Below are 15832 nucleotides of genomic sequence, written 5' to 3'. Positions count from 1 at the left end.
ATGATATCTTTATTTGAATATGTCTCCCTGCCTAGAGTATTCTTTGAGGTGAGGGGCTGTGTCTATTTTTACTTACTGTATCACCAGCACTTATCATAATGTCTGTTCACATAGTGGGAGAGTGAATGAATGAATTTGTAGCATTTAAGCTGTGATAGAAAGGATGAGCGAGAGTTGAACAAAGATGGAATACATGTCCAAAGACCTGAAAACAAGGGAAAGTTCCCAGATATTCACGAAGAAAACATTTTTGTTGAGATCAAGGGAGAGAGGGCATGAGGGGGCAGGCAGATGCCAAACTGTAGGTGGCTTTTTAAGCCCTGGTAAGAATTACAGACTGTATTCTCCTGGGGACAACAGGAAGTCTTTGAACAGTAATAACTAAGTGTGAAACATATCAGTTGACCTGGAAACCAATGATATCAGAAATGATGGTAGCCCAGATTGGAGTGGTAGCATTAGGAATGAAAATTAGCAGGTAGATTCAAGAAATATTTAGACCAGTGTCTATCAAACTGTAGGTCATAAGCAGTGGCATGCTGGAGATGGTCAGGAGAGCTGGTTTTTGGATTTCGGGGATGTTTGCAAGCTCTTTGGTTGGTAGCTTAGATTCATCCATGGTGGGTATATTTACACCACAGACTCAAATGCTACACATCAGGTCCCCCTCCCTTGCCTCCAGAAGAGATGGTTGCTAAACATTTGCCAGTAACCCATTAGTTACTAGCATTTTAAAAAGCAACAATAGAAGAAAACATAGTAGAAATGTCAGAAAACTTTGCATAAAGTGATGATAAAAATTGCTTTGTGAAACTTGTGTTCCACTTTTGTGTGTGTGTGTGTGTGTGCGCACAGGCTAATGCATGCTGGCTGGGTCATGATACAAAAGATGTTTCTTTTACTCACAGTAAAATAAATTTGAAAGACAATGATTTAGAAAATAGAATTAAGAGAACTTGGTGATTGATTGGATTTAGGCAGTGAGGGAAGTGAGATGAGCTAAGGATGAATCATAGATTCCTGGCTTGATTAACTGGGTGGAGAGTGCTGCCATTTCCTGAGATAGGGAATGCCATAAGGGAGCCCGTTTGAGGGGATGATGAGTTCAGTTTGGACACGTTGAATTTGAAGTGTCTGTAAGAGATCCAAGAGGAGATTTCCTGAAGGCATTTACATGGGTTTGGACTGTAGAGAAAGGACTGATGTGGCAATACAGATAGAGGGTTCATTGGCCAAAAGAAGGTGGTTGGAGCTATCAGAACAAATTGAGATCACCCAGGTAGAGTATGAGGCATGAAGCATCCATGAGAGGGCCCTGGAAAAGATCAAGATCTAAGGGGTAGTTCGAGGAGAATGAGGCTAGAAAGCAGACCAAAAGGAAAAAAAAAAAAAGCGCTAGCGACAGGGAAAGAAGACAGAGAAGTATAATGTCTGGCAGGCAGGGGACAAGTGGGAAAAGGAAAAACTAGACAACATCTAGTAGCGCAATATATTTGAGAATTGAGACTAATTAGAAAACTGACTTTCCTCCCACAAAGTAAAAGCAAGAAACTTTCATGTTCCAAGTGGTATGTGTCTCATTCAAATCTATTTTGGATTTTGGCCAGGTATAAATGATAAATAGTTAAGTAAAGAAAAATTGACCTTGTTAAGCTCAGTAGCTCTTATGCCACATAGGAAAATTTCATCCTACCCCCATCAGTCATGAGTTGTGGTGGTCACTGGAACCCTTGAGGAGCTGTAGTGAAGAAGGCATATCACCCTCCCCTTTTCTGATTCTGTCACCCTTATTTATCCTGAAGAGACACATGTACCTATCTTACCACTGATGACCTTCCAATTCTTAAGATTAGTTTATTTTTAAAAGGATTTAAAAACCGCTTTTATTAGTCACATTTAGATAAGGAGCTAGGCTATTTGACAGCTGGGCTATTGCTCATAAGACTCACAGGACACAGACTCATGCAATAACAGCTAATGGCTAGCAACATTGAACTCTTCATGATAGGCGCTGCATTAAATGTTTTATATGAGCAACTCTTTGGAGAGGTGTCATATTATTACCATTTTGTAGATGAGGACACTGGGGCCCCGAGAGGTTCAGTAAGTGGAGAAGCAAGGACACACATTTCAGCAGTCTGGCTCTCAGCCTGTACACCAGCCTTCTCCAGTGCTCTGAGGAATAGGAAGCAATGGATGGATGGGAACAGGGCTTTGGCCAGCTTTTAATGTGCTCAGAACCAAAAAGTGATCCAAGTATGAAATCTCTGTGTAAATTTTTTTCTTTATTCCCCACTGACTATAAAAGTTATAGAAAATCTGTGAGATATAGAAATGCTGCAAATGTAAGATAAATCAGTTTTGGTGAAGTTTTAACACAAGATTGAGTCTCTTATAAAACTCGGGGGTCAGGTTTTACAACTCCTCCCGAAGGGAGGGAAACCACTGCAGGGAGAAAGTAATAAACACTTCCTTGAGCAGAGGCACTGACTTACTCTTAAGAAAGAGTCGCCTCATATGTGCATTTAGTCTACTAGAATTTACTACACTGCTTGGCTGGCAGTGACTGTGTGCTCCAGGGTGGGGCAAGATCCGGGATGTGCATTGCATCAGCTTCCTGCCCAGTGGGTCTCAGTCTGTCTCAGATGGTACCTCCAACCTGATGCTTCTGAAGGACTTGTCAAGGGAAGTTGTAAGTTTTGATTCAAATGCTGGCTTTACCCCTGGCCCTCTTTTTTAGACCTAATCATCTCAATTTAGAGCAATTCTGAAGGCTGCCTGGACCATCTCCTGAGTATTGCAAGGAGCCTGGTTCTTGCTACATTTTTGAGAATCTAGAATTCTGGATTTTTCTGGAGTTTGTGTGCTCATTCATTTATTCAGCAAACACTTCTTGAATCCCTTCTATGTGCCAGGTGGGGTGAGCATCAGTAAGGACGTAAAGGTGCGCCCTTGAGGAGGTCATGTTGCAGAGGGCTGCCAGGGTTCCCACTGAAATGGCTGTAGGTTCCAACGAATATGACAAAGGATATCTGCCTAGATGGGAACGGGGCTCTGGAAACAGGTCTCAAAACATTCTCCATGGTGATGTGTGCAGTAGTGCTAGAGAATTAATGCATCAATTCATAGGCAATTACCACCTAGAGGGATCCCATCTGAGGCAGTGTTGAAATATTCTCTAGCTCAGTTACAGAAGTAATTTTAGAAGTCACAGATATAATTATGTAACTGTTCATTTACTGTGGGTTTAAAAGAGTATTCAAGATAATCTTTTAAGGCATAATCATAATTTATCATTTATTGGCGTCTTTCCAATTTTCTCATTGGAGCTAGCTAGCCCAAATTTACCTACTTGGGAGGTATCTATACATGTGGCCAGTGGCCAGCATTACGACTGTGCACCCTGGGTGGTCACATGTGGCCCTGGGCTCAGAAGGGCCCCACATTTGGTTTAATGCTCTGCTTCCCTATCTTAAAATTTGTAATCATTTTTGAACAAGGTGCTCCATATTTTTATTTTGCACCGGGCCCCACAATTATCAGCTGGTCCTGACTACGTAGCTGTGCCTCCTATACTCTGGATCAACTTCCAGCTCATCCACATAATAGGTCACCTTGAATATTATTTCACTTTGAGAACCTCAGTTTCCCTCTGTTAAAGGTGTATAAACATTACTATCTTAGAAAGGTACTCAGCAGATAACATAAAGTTATTAGCACAGTTAGGTTAGATTAAAAAAAAAAAACAAGCAAACAGAACAAAGCAGCAAAATCTCCCCACTGCTTCTCTTTATGCAGAAATATATAATATTTTTTTCTGTACTTCTCACACACAAAGATATTTTCAAGGTTGTAAGTCCCTCCACCCATCCTTGGGGAAAAACGCAAATTGTGCATGCCTCCCAGAATGAATTCCTGTAATGAGGTAATCAGGGAATGTGTTTTCTTCCTGATTCTAGATCACAAATATCAGAGTAATTTATACGCACAGACAGGCCAATAAGCTACTTCAGAATATTTTCTTCCAACACATGTCCTGGCACATGTCTAAACTGGTTTCAAGTGATTGTTTCCTTTGAGTCTTGCTTTCTACATCCTACCTGGTCTTATGGTGATGTTTCCCGGAGAGAACTCAATTTGAATTTCCCTTAATAAACTTCATGACCGGTTTTGCTTAATTTTAATCATTTGGATCTTCTTAAAGTATACAGATGCCAAACATCAAGTTGACACATTGAACATTGTAGGAAACATGTGTTCTTACTAGAAGGAGGTGGGGAGTGTGGTCAGCAAGGGACTCTTACGGCCTGAGCAATCATCAGAATTGGCTGTGATAGTGAGAAGTCCATGCACTTAACCACTATAGCTCTGCAAGGGGAAGAGGAACACCCTCAATCCCACATCAGAAAATCATAATTTTCCATATTTTGCAAAAATGATCTCTAATGACTCCCTAGCACATTTTGTGCTTCTCCCTCTCATAGATTCTTATTTTTAGGACTCTAATGTTCTGGTTATCCCTGCCATGAATACAACTTCCTTGAACCTGCTGCCTCCCTGAACTAACAATCTCTCTCTCTCCCTCTCTCTCTAATTGCAGCTTTCTTTAATAAACAGCAAATTTCCAGACATTTCTTGAGCTCTTGCTTTGTGCCAGTGCCCAGTCTCAAATCACAGTGAGGCCAACTCTGCATTATTTGTCACATCTGTCCTCTGTGTGCTGCTTCTAGAACTGTTAAATGTTTCTTTTTCCATTCAATAAATATGGACCAGTGTCTAGAATATGTCAGACACATACATGGAGCAGTAGGTAAGGTAAATATGGTCCTACTCTTGTGATGGGGTTCCCAATATTAATAGAAATACAGACATTAGATGACACCATGGTGTTATGCCCTTGCTACTGCAAGGCAGGGGTGGTAGAATCAATTATTATTTTTCAAGTTGAGTTGTACTGTTTGTTTTTCAACTTCACTTTGATATTATCAGAACTAAACCATCAAAAGCTCTAGAAAGTTTGTATTAAAAACAAAGTCCCTGCCATACCCAACTGGAGCCCTTGGTCTCCTTGCTATGCCTTGTCCTGATCCTCAGTGAAGGCCTTATTCAACAATGTTAGCTGTTTTTTTTTAGCGTTTGTGTCTATATCTCTCTTTTTTTTTTAAATTTATTTATTTTGAGAGAGAGAGAGAGAGAGAGAGAGCAAGTCAGGGAGGTACAAAGAGAGAGGGAAGGAGAGAGAATCCCAAGCAGGCTCTGCACTGCCAGCACAGAGCCCAATACAGGGCTTGAACTCCGAAATCATGAGATCATGAGCTGAGCTGAAATCAAGAGTTGGAAGCTTAACTGACTGATCCACCCAGGCATCCTTATATGTGTTTCTTAACAATAGCCATATATTGCGGATATTCTTGATTTGTCAACTTTAGATAGTATCTTCTGATTACTAATATGGAAGATATGGGTTCAGCCATCTTATAACTCCTTCCCTCCTTTTTTCTTATCTTTCATCCACCAAATATATTTCTATCATATTTAGGCAGGCTAAATCAGTCTTCTGTATTTAATTATTTTCCTTATGCTTTTGGTGTTGTGTCTAAAAATTCCACCAAACCCAAATTCCTTATGTTTTCTTCTGGAAGTTTACAGTATTGAGCTTGACATTTAGATTTATGATGCATTTTGAGTTTGTTTTCATAAAAGGTTTAAGGTCTGTATCCAGATTGAGATTTTGTTTTCATATGGACTTCCAATTGTTCCAGTACTATTTGTTGAAAAGATATCCTTTATCTATTGAATTGCCTTTGTGTCTTTGTCAAGTATCAGTTGACTATACTTATGTGGATCTATTTGTGGGCCCTTTATTCTATTATATTAACCCTTGTGTCTATTTTTTCACTAGGGCCACATTGTGTTGATTACTGTAGCTTTATAGTAAGTCTTGATGTCAGGTATTATCAGTTCTCCAGTTTTCTTTTTCTTCAATATTCAGTTCGCTATTTTGGGTTCTTTGCCTTTCCACATAAGCCTTAGAATTGGTTTGTCAAGATCCACAAAATAACTTGCTGGGATTTTGATTGGACCTATGTTGAATCTATAGATCAAGCTGATAAGAATTGACATCTTAATAATATTGGGTCTTCCAATTCAAGAATATAGACTCTTTTTCCATTTACTTACCTCTTATTTATTTCTCTCATCAGCGTTCTCTAATTTTTGCATATAGATCTTGTACATATTTTGTTCAACTTATATCTAAGAATTTCATTTTTTGGTGCTATTGTAAATGATACTGTTTTCAATTTGAAAGACTAACTGTCCATTGCTAGTATATAGGAAATCAATTCATTTTAGTATATGAACCTTGTATCCAGTGACTAATTAGTTCCAGAAGGCCTTCTGTTAATTATTTGGAATTTTCTGCATAGATAATCATGTCATCTGTGAACAAAGACAGTTTTATTCTTTCCTCTTAATCTCTACATAACTTTCCTTTCCTTTCTTGTCTTATTGCACTGGTTATTGAAAAGAAGTGGTGAGAAGATATTCTTGCCTTATTCCCAGTCTTAAGGAGAAAGCATCCAATTTTTTGGTGTGTTTTTTTTTTTTTTTTTTTTTTTACTGTTAAGTGTGATGTTAGCTATAGGTTTTTAAATAGATGGTTCTTTACCAATTTGAGGAAGTCCTCCTCAATTGATGCTTTGCTGAGTTTTTCTTTTTTAAAAATCATGAATAGGTGTTGGGCTTTGTCATATTCTTTTTCTGCATCTATTAATATGATCATACTATTTTTCCTCTTTAGCCTGTTAATGTGGGATTATATTAATTGATTTTTGGAATGTTGACTGGCTTTGCATACCTGGAATAAATTCCACTTGATCTTTGTGAACAATTCCTTTTATACATTGTTGGATTAGATTTGCTAATATTGTTGAGGATTTTTGTATCTATGTTCATGAGAAATGCGTGTCTGTAGGTTTCCTTTCTTGCAATGTTTCTAATTTTGATATTAGGATAATGCTGGCTTCATAGAATCAGTTAGAAGTTGTTCCTTCTGCTACTATATTCTGAAAAAGATTGTGGATACTTAGTATCATTTCTTCCTCTAAATGTTTGGTAGAATTCACCAGTGAAACCATCTGGGCCTGATGCTTTCTGTTTTGGAAGGTTACTAATAATTGATTCAATCTCTCTACTGGTTTAGGCATATTCATATGATCTATCTCCCCTTGAGTGAGTTTTTGTAGAATGGTTCATTTCATCTAGATTATCAGATTTGTGGGCATAGAGTTGTTTGCAATTTTCCTTTATTTTTTTAATGTCATTGGGATTAGCAGTGAGACTCCTCTTCAATTTCTGTTAGTAATTTGTGTCTTCTCTGTTCTTAATTAGCCCAACTAAAGCTTAATAAATTTTACTGATCTTCACAAAGAATTACTTTTGGTTTTGTTTATTTACTGTGTTAAATTTCACTGATTTTTGCTCTGATTTTTATTATTTCCTTTCTTCTGTTTGTTTTTAACTTAAATTGCTCTTTTTTCTCTAGCCTCCTAAAGTGGAAACTTAAGATTATTGGTTTTAGACCTATTTCTTTTCTTTCTTCTTAAAAACGTTTTAAAATGTTTATTTATTTTTGAAAGAGAGAGAGAGAGAAGGAAAGAGAAGAGAGATAGAGAGATAGAGAGAGAGAGAGAGAGAGAACACATGAGTTGGGGAGGGGCAGAGAGAAAAGGAGACACAGAATCCAAAGCAGGCTCCAGGCTCTGAGCTGTCAGCTCGGAGCCTGACATGGGTCTTGAAATCATGAACTGCGAGATCATGACCTGAGCCGAAGTCAGATGCTTAACCAACCAAGCCACCCAGGTGCCCCTATCTATTTCTCTTCTAATATATGCATCCAATGTTCTAAATTAACCTCTAAGCACTGCTTTCTCTGAATCCTACACATTTTGATAACTTACATTTTCATATTTTTTTCAATTCGCAATATCTTAAATTTCTTTTGACATTTATTCTTTGGCACATGTGTTATTAATTAATGTGTTAATCTCCAAATATTTTGAGATTTTCTAGCTATCTTTCTGTTATTGATTTGTAGTTTAACCCCACTGTGGACCATGAACATACTTTGTATGACTTCTATTCTTTTAAATTTGTTCAGGTGTGTTTTATGGTCCTGTATATCTGTATGTGAGCTTCAGTAGAATGTGTACTCTGCTCTTGCTGAATATAGTATCCTATACACGTCAATTAGATTGAGCTGATAGATGGTATTGTTCAGGTCAACTATATCCTTGCAATTTTTTTTTTTTTGCCTGCTTAATCTATCAATTACTGAAAGAGGTGTTGAAGTTCTAACTGTACTAGTGGATTTGTATATGTCTTCTTGCAGTTATATTAGTTTTATCAGTTGTTAGAGGCATACACATTAAGATTATTATGTCTTCTTGGAAAATTCATCCCTTTATCATGTAATGCTTCTCTTTGTCCATGATAATTTTGTTTGTTCTAAAGTGTGTTTTGTCTGAAATAAATACAGCTACACCATCTTTATTTTGACTGGCATTATTATGTTATGGATTCCTCTCTCCCTTTATGCTAATCTATGCCTTTACATTTTAAGTAGGTTCCTTATAGGTAACACATATTTGGTACTGTTATTTTATCTATTCTGACACTCTTTGTCTTTAAATTCCTATATTTAGACCATTTGCATTTAAAATAACTATTGATACAGTTGGATTAATAACTGCCTTGTTTGTTTTTGTATTCATTGTACTTGTTTCTTGTTTTTCTTCTCCCTCTTTTCTGTTTTTCTCTGCTTTAATTAATTTTATATGCTTTCATTTTCTCTTCTCTCTTAGAATGTCAATTATGCCTCTTTTTTTGCAAATTTTTTTCTAGCGTTTCCCTAGAGCTGCAATACACATTTATAACAAATGTAAATCAACTTTCAAATATCGATTCATAGCCAGTAAAAATACCTAATAATAAAGTATTCTCAATTTCTCCCTTCCATCCCTTATAATTTTATTGTTACTCATTTCACTTATCCACATATGATAATCACCCATACAAGTTTCTGTAGATCCAAGTTTCTGACCTGATTTTCCTTCTCCTTTAAGAACATCTTAAAAAAAAAAGTTTATTTATTTTGACAGAGACAGGGCGAGAGCAAGAGAAGGGGAGAGGCAGAGAGAGAGAGGGAGAGAGAGAATTCTAAGCAGATTCCATGCTGTCAGCACACAGTCTGATGTGGAGCTTGATCTCATGAACCGTGAAATCATGATCTGAGCTGAAATCAAGAGCTGGATGCTTGGCTGACTGACTGAGCCACTCAGATGCCCCTTAAAAACGTCTTTTAACATTTCTTCTAGGGCAGGTCTGTGGGCGATGAATTCTCTCAGTTTTTTGTTGCCTCAGAAAAATCTTTATTACTCTTTCACTTTTTATTTTTTTAAAGTAAACTCTACGCCCAATGTGGGGCTTGAACTCACAACTCTGAGATCAAGAGTCACATGCTCTACTGACTCAGCCAGCCAGGCATCCCTCCTTCACTTTTAAAGAATAATTTTCTTCAGTGTAGACTTTGAGGTTTTTGTTTTCTTTCAGTGCTTTAAATATTTTACACCACTCTTCTCTTGTTTGCAGTGATTTCTGATGAGAAGTATGCTATAAATTCTATCCTCATTATTTTATAAGTAAAAGGTATCCTCTTCCACTCTCCAACCCTGTTCCAGCTTCATTCAAGATTTTGTTTTTGTTTTTTTTGCAGCGTGAATACACTATTTGTAGATCCTTTTGGTACTTATCCCGCTTGGTATTCTCTGAACTTCCTGGATCTGGATCTGTGGTGTGGTGTCTGTCATTAATTTTGGGAAATTCTTGGCCATTACTACTTTAAATATTTCTTCCACTCTGTACTCTCTTCACCTTCTGGATTCCAATTCTGGTATATTACACGTCTTGAAATTGTTTATCCATTAAATTTATATCTATTAAACAGAGGCAAAAATGTTGATTTTTGCCAGAATTCTATCAGTCTAGCCCTTCCTCCTGTCTGGCTCCAGAGGCTCTGCTTCCACTCCTTCCTGTTCACTTCCTGTCCCACTGTATCTCCTTTTTCTTGGGCTTGCTGACCTTGAATAGTAGTTTCTGGGCCTGCTGACTTTGAATCTATCCTTTGCCCTGATTTCATTTTTGTCAGTCCACTGGGAAAGCCCACATTCCCCCTCTTACCCACCCCACCTGAAAGGTGAATGGATGCTTCTTAACAGCTTCAAGCTGGAAACCTTCAAACTTTGATTCAGTTTAAATTTCTTCCATGTCAATCCTGGGTCCTTTCCATTTCTGCATCACTGGCCAAATTCATATCTAATTTCCTATTCAAAATTTTGTTTAATGTTTACTTATTTCTGAGAGAGAGAGAGAGAGAGAGAGAGAGATGGGAGAGGGGCAGAGAGAGAGAGAGAGAGATGAAGAATCCAAAGCAGGCTCCAGACTCCAAGCTGTCAACACAGAGCCTGATGTGGGGCTCAAACTCATGAACTGTGAGATCATTACCTGAGCCAAAGTTGGGCGCTTAACTGACTGAGCCACCTAGGCATCCCTCTAATTTCCTATTCCTGTTCTCCATCTCACTGAAGTTTTTTTTTTAAAGTATTTTAAAATGTATTTAATATATGGTAGAATTTTTACATACTTCCATGCATGTTACACCTACTTAGGGTCATTTATAATGAAGGCTACAACAACTCAGGAAAGCCATACAATGCCCTGTGGAAATCTCATAAATTAAAGTAGCTAAAACTGAAGCACTAAAATCCTACCAGTTCATAAATGTTTTCAGATCTAGCCTGGGGGAAGGAGAAAATTAAATTAAATTAAATTAGAGTTATACTTTTTACTCTCCTGAGTAAGTGGCAAAAATGATGTTTTAGCAGAGCCAAATAGAAGAACAATGCTAAGCCTTAGTAAATTCTTCTTTTTATTTGAATGAATGCGCACCAGGTGACTTCTCTGGTGATCTCTGTTAGAACAAGACACGGCTGCATAATAAAGCTCCCATGTGCTGCTATGGGCTCAAATAATTGAGTCACAACCAAAGGGAAGTGACACTTACCAGAATGTATTTTTTTTAGACAACAAATACAACGAGAAATCCAGGTGTTGAGTCACTAAAGAAAAATGAATATATACACAAACACAACAAAAATTCAAAGCTATTTTCATTCTTCAGTGTTATCCTTGTATCTTAAAAAAGTTGATTTCTTCCAGGTTTACATAACACTCTTATTAGTGTACAGTTGCAAACTCGTATTTTATCAGGTTCAGCACTGATGAAATGATTCTATCCATCATTACTTGTTCCTAGGGTAATAATATGAGACCTCTGAAGGTCATTAATAGGACATAAGGTAATAAGATCAAAGGGTCATCAGTCACACTTGGTGGATGGCTGCTGTAAAGAAAACCTGAGGAGACAGCATTCCCTCCATTATTGTCACACTCAAAGACTAGCTTCCTGACTATCCTGGTATTATTAATATTCTATTTCTTTTCATTAAGCAGTGACACAGTGAGTATTTGGATACTGTCTATGTTACAAACGAGAATAACAAAAGAAGGGCTGCTACCATGGAAACCTACCTGATGGCCTTTGTGGTGAGCTCCTTGCTACTTAAATGCAAGCAAACTCCCCACAACAAAGACCCGATCAACGTTAGGCATAAAGCTTCTATGCAAGAGCACTGATTATTAACTTTAATGAATGCCTTGAACATTGCAATCCAAGGCAGCATTATTCTTGTCCAACCTCATTATTAGATAAGCACAGGGGAACTTGCATTAAGATATACTTTGGATTGCATAGCAAGAGCCAATTTAAGGCCATCTCTCACTATTTGTCTCTTGTAAAAATAAGCTATATAACTAGTTTAAAGATGCATGCACTTAGAAATAAACTATTAAAAGCAAACTAAGAAGCTGGACTGTTGCCAGCTACATTTCAATAGATCAACTTCACTTAATTTGTATGTGTCAGATATTTCTTCCTCTACACAGTACCTTCCTCAGAGGAAAATTCATTCAAAGTCTTGGAGCATACAGTGTTTTAAATGTAGCTATATTTTCTGTGTGGTTATTTTAAAGAAGGATTTATTTGGTCAAGTTCAGGCAATATCCCTATTAACGCAGTATGCTATTAAAAATCCAGATATTCTGTAGTTTAATGATTTTGAGGAGTATACACAGCCAAAATTTTAATTAACACACAGGAATAAAAAGTTAACAAAATTGATGGTAATGGGGAAAGCATATTACTAAGTTTTCTTTCTTTTGAAAAAGCACTTTGACCCTCTTCAATGTCAATTAAGATGCTATCATTAATGCTAGATTATATTTTAAATTCTGGCTAGGACTCTATTCTTTTCCACATGTGTCCACCTGAGAGAGTAGCCTCTTGTCACTTTCCAGTTTTGTTTTAGACATCCTCATTCAAGAATGGAACAGCAAATGTGGACAAAGAAAAACAATGGGAGAATTGATAAGCTAATATTTCTGAAAAGTTTATTTTATTTTATTTTGGGGGGTCAACAGCAAATTATTTATTTATTTATTTTTATATGAAATTTATTGTCAAATTGGTTTCCATACAACACCCAGTGCTCATCCCAACAGGTGCCCTCCTCAATGTCCATCACCCACTTTCCCCTCCCTCCCGCCCCACGTCAACCCTCAGTTTATTCTCAGTTTTTAAGAGTCTCTTATGGTTTGCCTCCATCCCTCTGTAACTTTTTTTTTTCCCCTTTCAAGCTTATAGTCCAGTGGTAGTGCAGGGGTGAGGTTTCAAAGTAGCGCTGTTAAGTGCTGTAATGGAGTGATTAGGGATACCAGGGGACACTTGAAAGGAGCATCTAACACCAACAAGAGTGTCAGGGATAATGTCTTGGGGGAATTGATGTCTGATCTGAGACTCCAAAGATAGATGGCAAAAGGAGGTAAATCCTGGAAGAAAATGGTCCCCACAGAGAGAAAGACATTGCCAACACCAGAGCTGAGTGAAATAAAGTTCAAGAAACTGCAAGAAGTTTAGTAGAACTGCTGAGTGCAGTTATGGGGAAGAGGCAGAGCTCACTTCAGAGGGTTTTGTGTGCCATAAAAGTATATGATAGTGCAGCATTATTTTATGGCCTCAAATTCAACCAGGTGTCCCTATGGCCTGAAATATGCTTTCCTATATGCTCTTTCTCCCTTTAACTACATGGATATTTTAATCAACTGAATGAATGGATAAACATGTGATATATATATATATATTCACCACACACACACACACACACACACACACTGGAATATTACTTGGAGATCAAAAAGAATGAAATCTTGCCATATGCAGCAATGTGAATGGAACTAGAATGCATTATACTAAGCAAAATAAGTCAGTTACAGAAAGACAAATATCATATGATTTCATTCGTATGTGGAATTTAAGAAACAAAACAGATGAACATAAGAGAAGGAAAGGAAAAATAATATAAAAACAGAGAGGGAGGTGAACGGTACAAGACTCCTAAATACAGAGAACAAAATGAGGGTTGCAGCAGGGGTGTTGGATGGGGGGATGGGCTAAATGGGTGATGGGCATTATGGAGGACAATTGTTGGAATGAGCGTTGGGTGTTATATGTGTGAATCGCTAAGTTCTACTCCTGAAACCATTACTACACCATATGTTAACTAACTTGGATTTAAATAAAAGAAAAAAAGAAAAAAATTCCATTATGGATCTGTATTTAAGTATTAAACTACTTATTGAGTAAAATAAACAGCTAAAAAAACCCCAACTATGTGGATACTTTATTCATTACCCTTCCATCTTTAGCCAAAAAGCTGGAAATAATCCAAAAATGTCCATCAACCCAAATGTTTGTCCATGAATGGGTAAACAAATTGTGCTATGTCTGTGGAATATTATTTGGCTATAAAAAGAAATGCAGTGGTAATATATGCTACGACATGAATGAATCTTAAAAAAAATCATGATGAGTGGAAGATGCCAGACACAAAAGGCCACATATTGTATGGTTCCATTTATATAAGTATCCAGGATAGGCAAATCCACAGAGACAGAAAGTAGGGTAGTTATTTCCGGAGGCTGGAGGAGGGGAGAATGGGGAGTGACTACTTAAAGGGTAGAGGGATTCTTTTTAGGGTGATAGAAATGTTCTGGAATTAATAATAGTGATGGTTGAACAACTTCATGTATCGTCTTAAAACCACTGGATTGTATGTAAATTATATGCCTACAAAAATCCAACAATAGGTGTAGATGAAACAAGTTTGGCAATATATTGATAATTATTGCAGTTAGGTGATGGGTAGTAGGGGTTTGTTGTATCATTCCCTCTTAAAACAACAAAACAAGCAAGCCAAAAAACCCCTTCCATGTTACTCACCTTCCTCCTTGCATTTAGATAATGTCATGTCACAAAGAAAATAGAAGCCCAGAGATAACCACTCACTCAGCTTGTGGTCACCAAATCTTAATGTTTGCTTACAGCCTCTTCTTATTCACTCACCCCTGTGTTTGACACACGCTTTGAGCCAAACGTTTTGCTAGGAGGTGGGGATACTGCAATGAACACAAGAGACATAGCCTCCACACTCAGGACTTCGCCATCTGGAGGAAAGCCAGGCAATAGATTGAGTAGTGAGGGAAGGACATGTGTGAATGTCTTGAGGCAAGAGAGAGCCCAGTGTGTCTGAGGATGGAAAGAAGTCAAGTGTGACTGAAGGATAGAGGGTGAGCAGGCAAGGGCAGCAGACGAGGTGGTGCAGGTAGGCAGGGGTGAGGTCAGACAGGGCCTTTGAGGCCACTAAAGAGTTTAAGTAATCAAAGCCTCTTCAGATGCTGTCACTTCTTCAAGAGCAGTTCTTTTAAGTTTATTTTGAGAGAGAGAGAGAGAGAGAGAGAGCAAGTTGGGGGAGGGGCAGAAGAGGGAGAGAGAGAATCCCAAGGAGGCTGTGTGCTGTGCTGACAGCCTGCTGATGTGGGGCTTGATCTCACAAACCATGAGATCATGACCTGAGCCGAAATCAAGAGTTGGATGCTTAACTAACTGAGCCACCCAGGTGCCCCACGGGCAGTTCTTTTTCATCTGTGTAGGCAGGAAATGAAAGTATCAAGAAGAATGGAGAAGTCACTTGTCTTTCCCTCAGCGTGAGCAAAGATGTCTCTGCTAAGGATGATAATCAGTGTGCCTGGTTGCCTTCTGTTATTTATTGCCCCAAACAACAGGATGTCATGGTAGGTATGGGGCAGAGGGAGATCATATGGATGATGAACCCAGAACAAGACGCGTATCTGTCATCAAAGAATGCTATCGCGTGTGGCTCTACTACTGGGTGGGATGGGGAATCTGACACTCTGCCTTCTGCAGTGATTCTTATTGCTATTCCTACTCCCTTCTTAAGTGAAGCTCCCTTGAACCTCAAGGCCACCTGTCACGGGTCTTGTTTATAACTGTAGCCCAGCTATACATTTTGCTATTCTGACTGTGCTGTTCCAGCATGCCTCTGGTCAGACGCTGCTGGGTGTACAGACTTGGGTCAATGTCCATTCATGAAGGTTACACCTGGTCCTGTTATCTTATTTCTGAACCCAGCTTGTTGAGACTTGGAAGAATATTTCCAAAAACTGCGAGAATAAGATGTTAGAGCTTCACTACCACAGAAGTGAAGGAAATTGTACATGACATGGTGGAGAAGTGGTGCCATCCTATTCTGGATGTCTAACAGGAGGTACCACTGCTTAGTGTCCTCTCTGGGGAATA

The 15832-nt window shown here is 38.2% G+C and overlaps 1 protein-coding gene across 7 annotated transcripts in view; it reads right to left on the bottom strand.

Moving 5' to 3' along the window:
- The window catches only part of AIG1 (androgen induced 1), a 244083-nt gene that overhangs the window by 13177 nt on the left and 215074 nt on the right, over window positions 1-15832 (bottom strand). The window lies entirely within an intron of this gene.

Source organism: Prionailurus bengalensis, chromosome B2, assembly GCF_016509475.1.
Source record: "Prionailurus bengalensis isolate Pbe53 chromosome B2, Fcat_Pben_1.1_paternal_pri, whole genome shotgun sequence".
In the NCBI taxonomy this organism is placed as follows: domain Eukaryota; kingdom Metazoa; phylum Chordata; class Mammalia; order Carnivora; family Felidae; genus Prionailurus; species Prionailurus bengalensis.
This window is presented reverse-complemented; position numbering and strand designations above follow the sequence as displayed.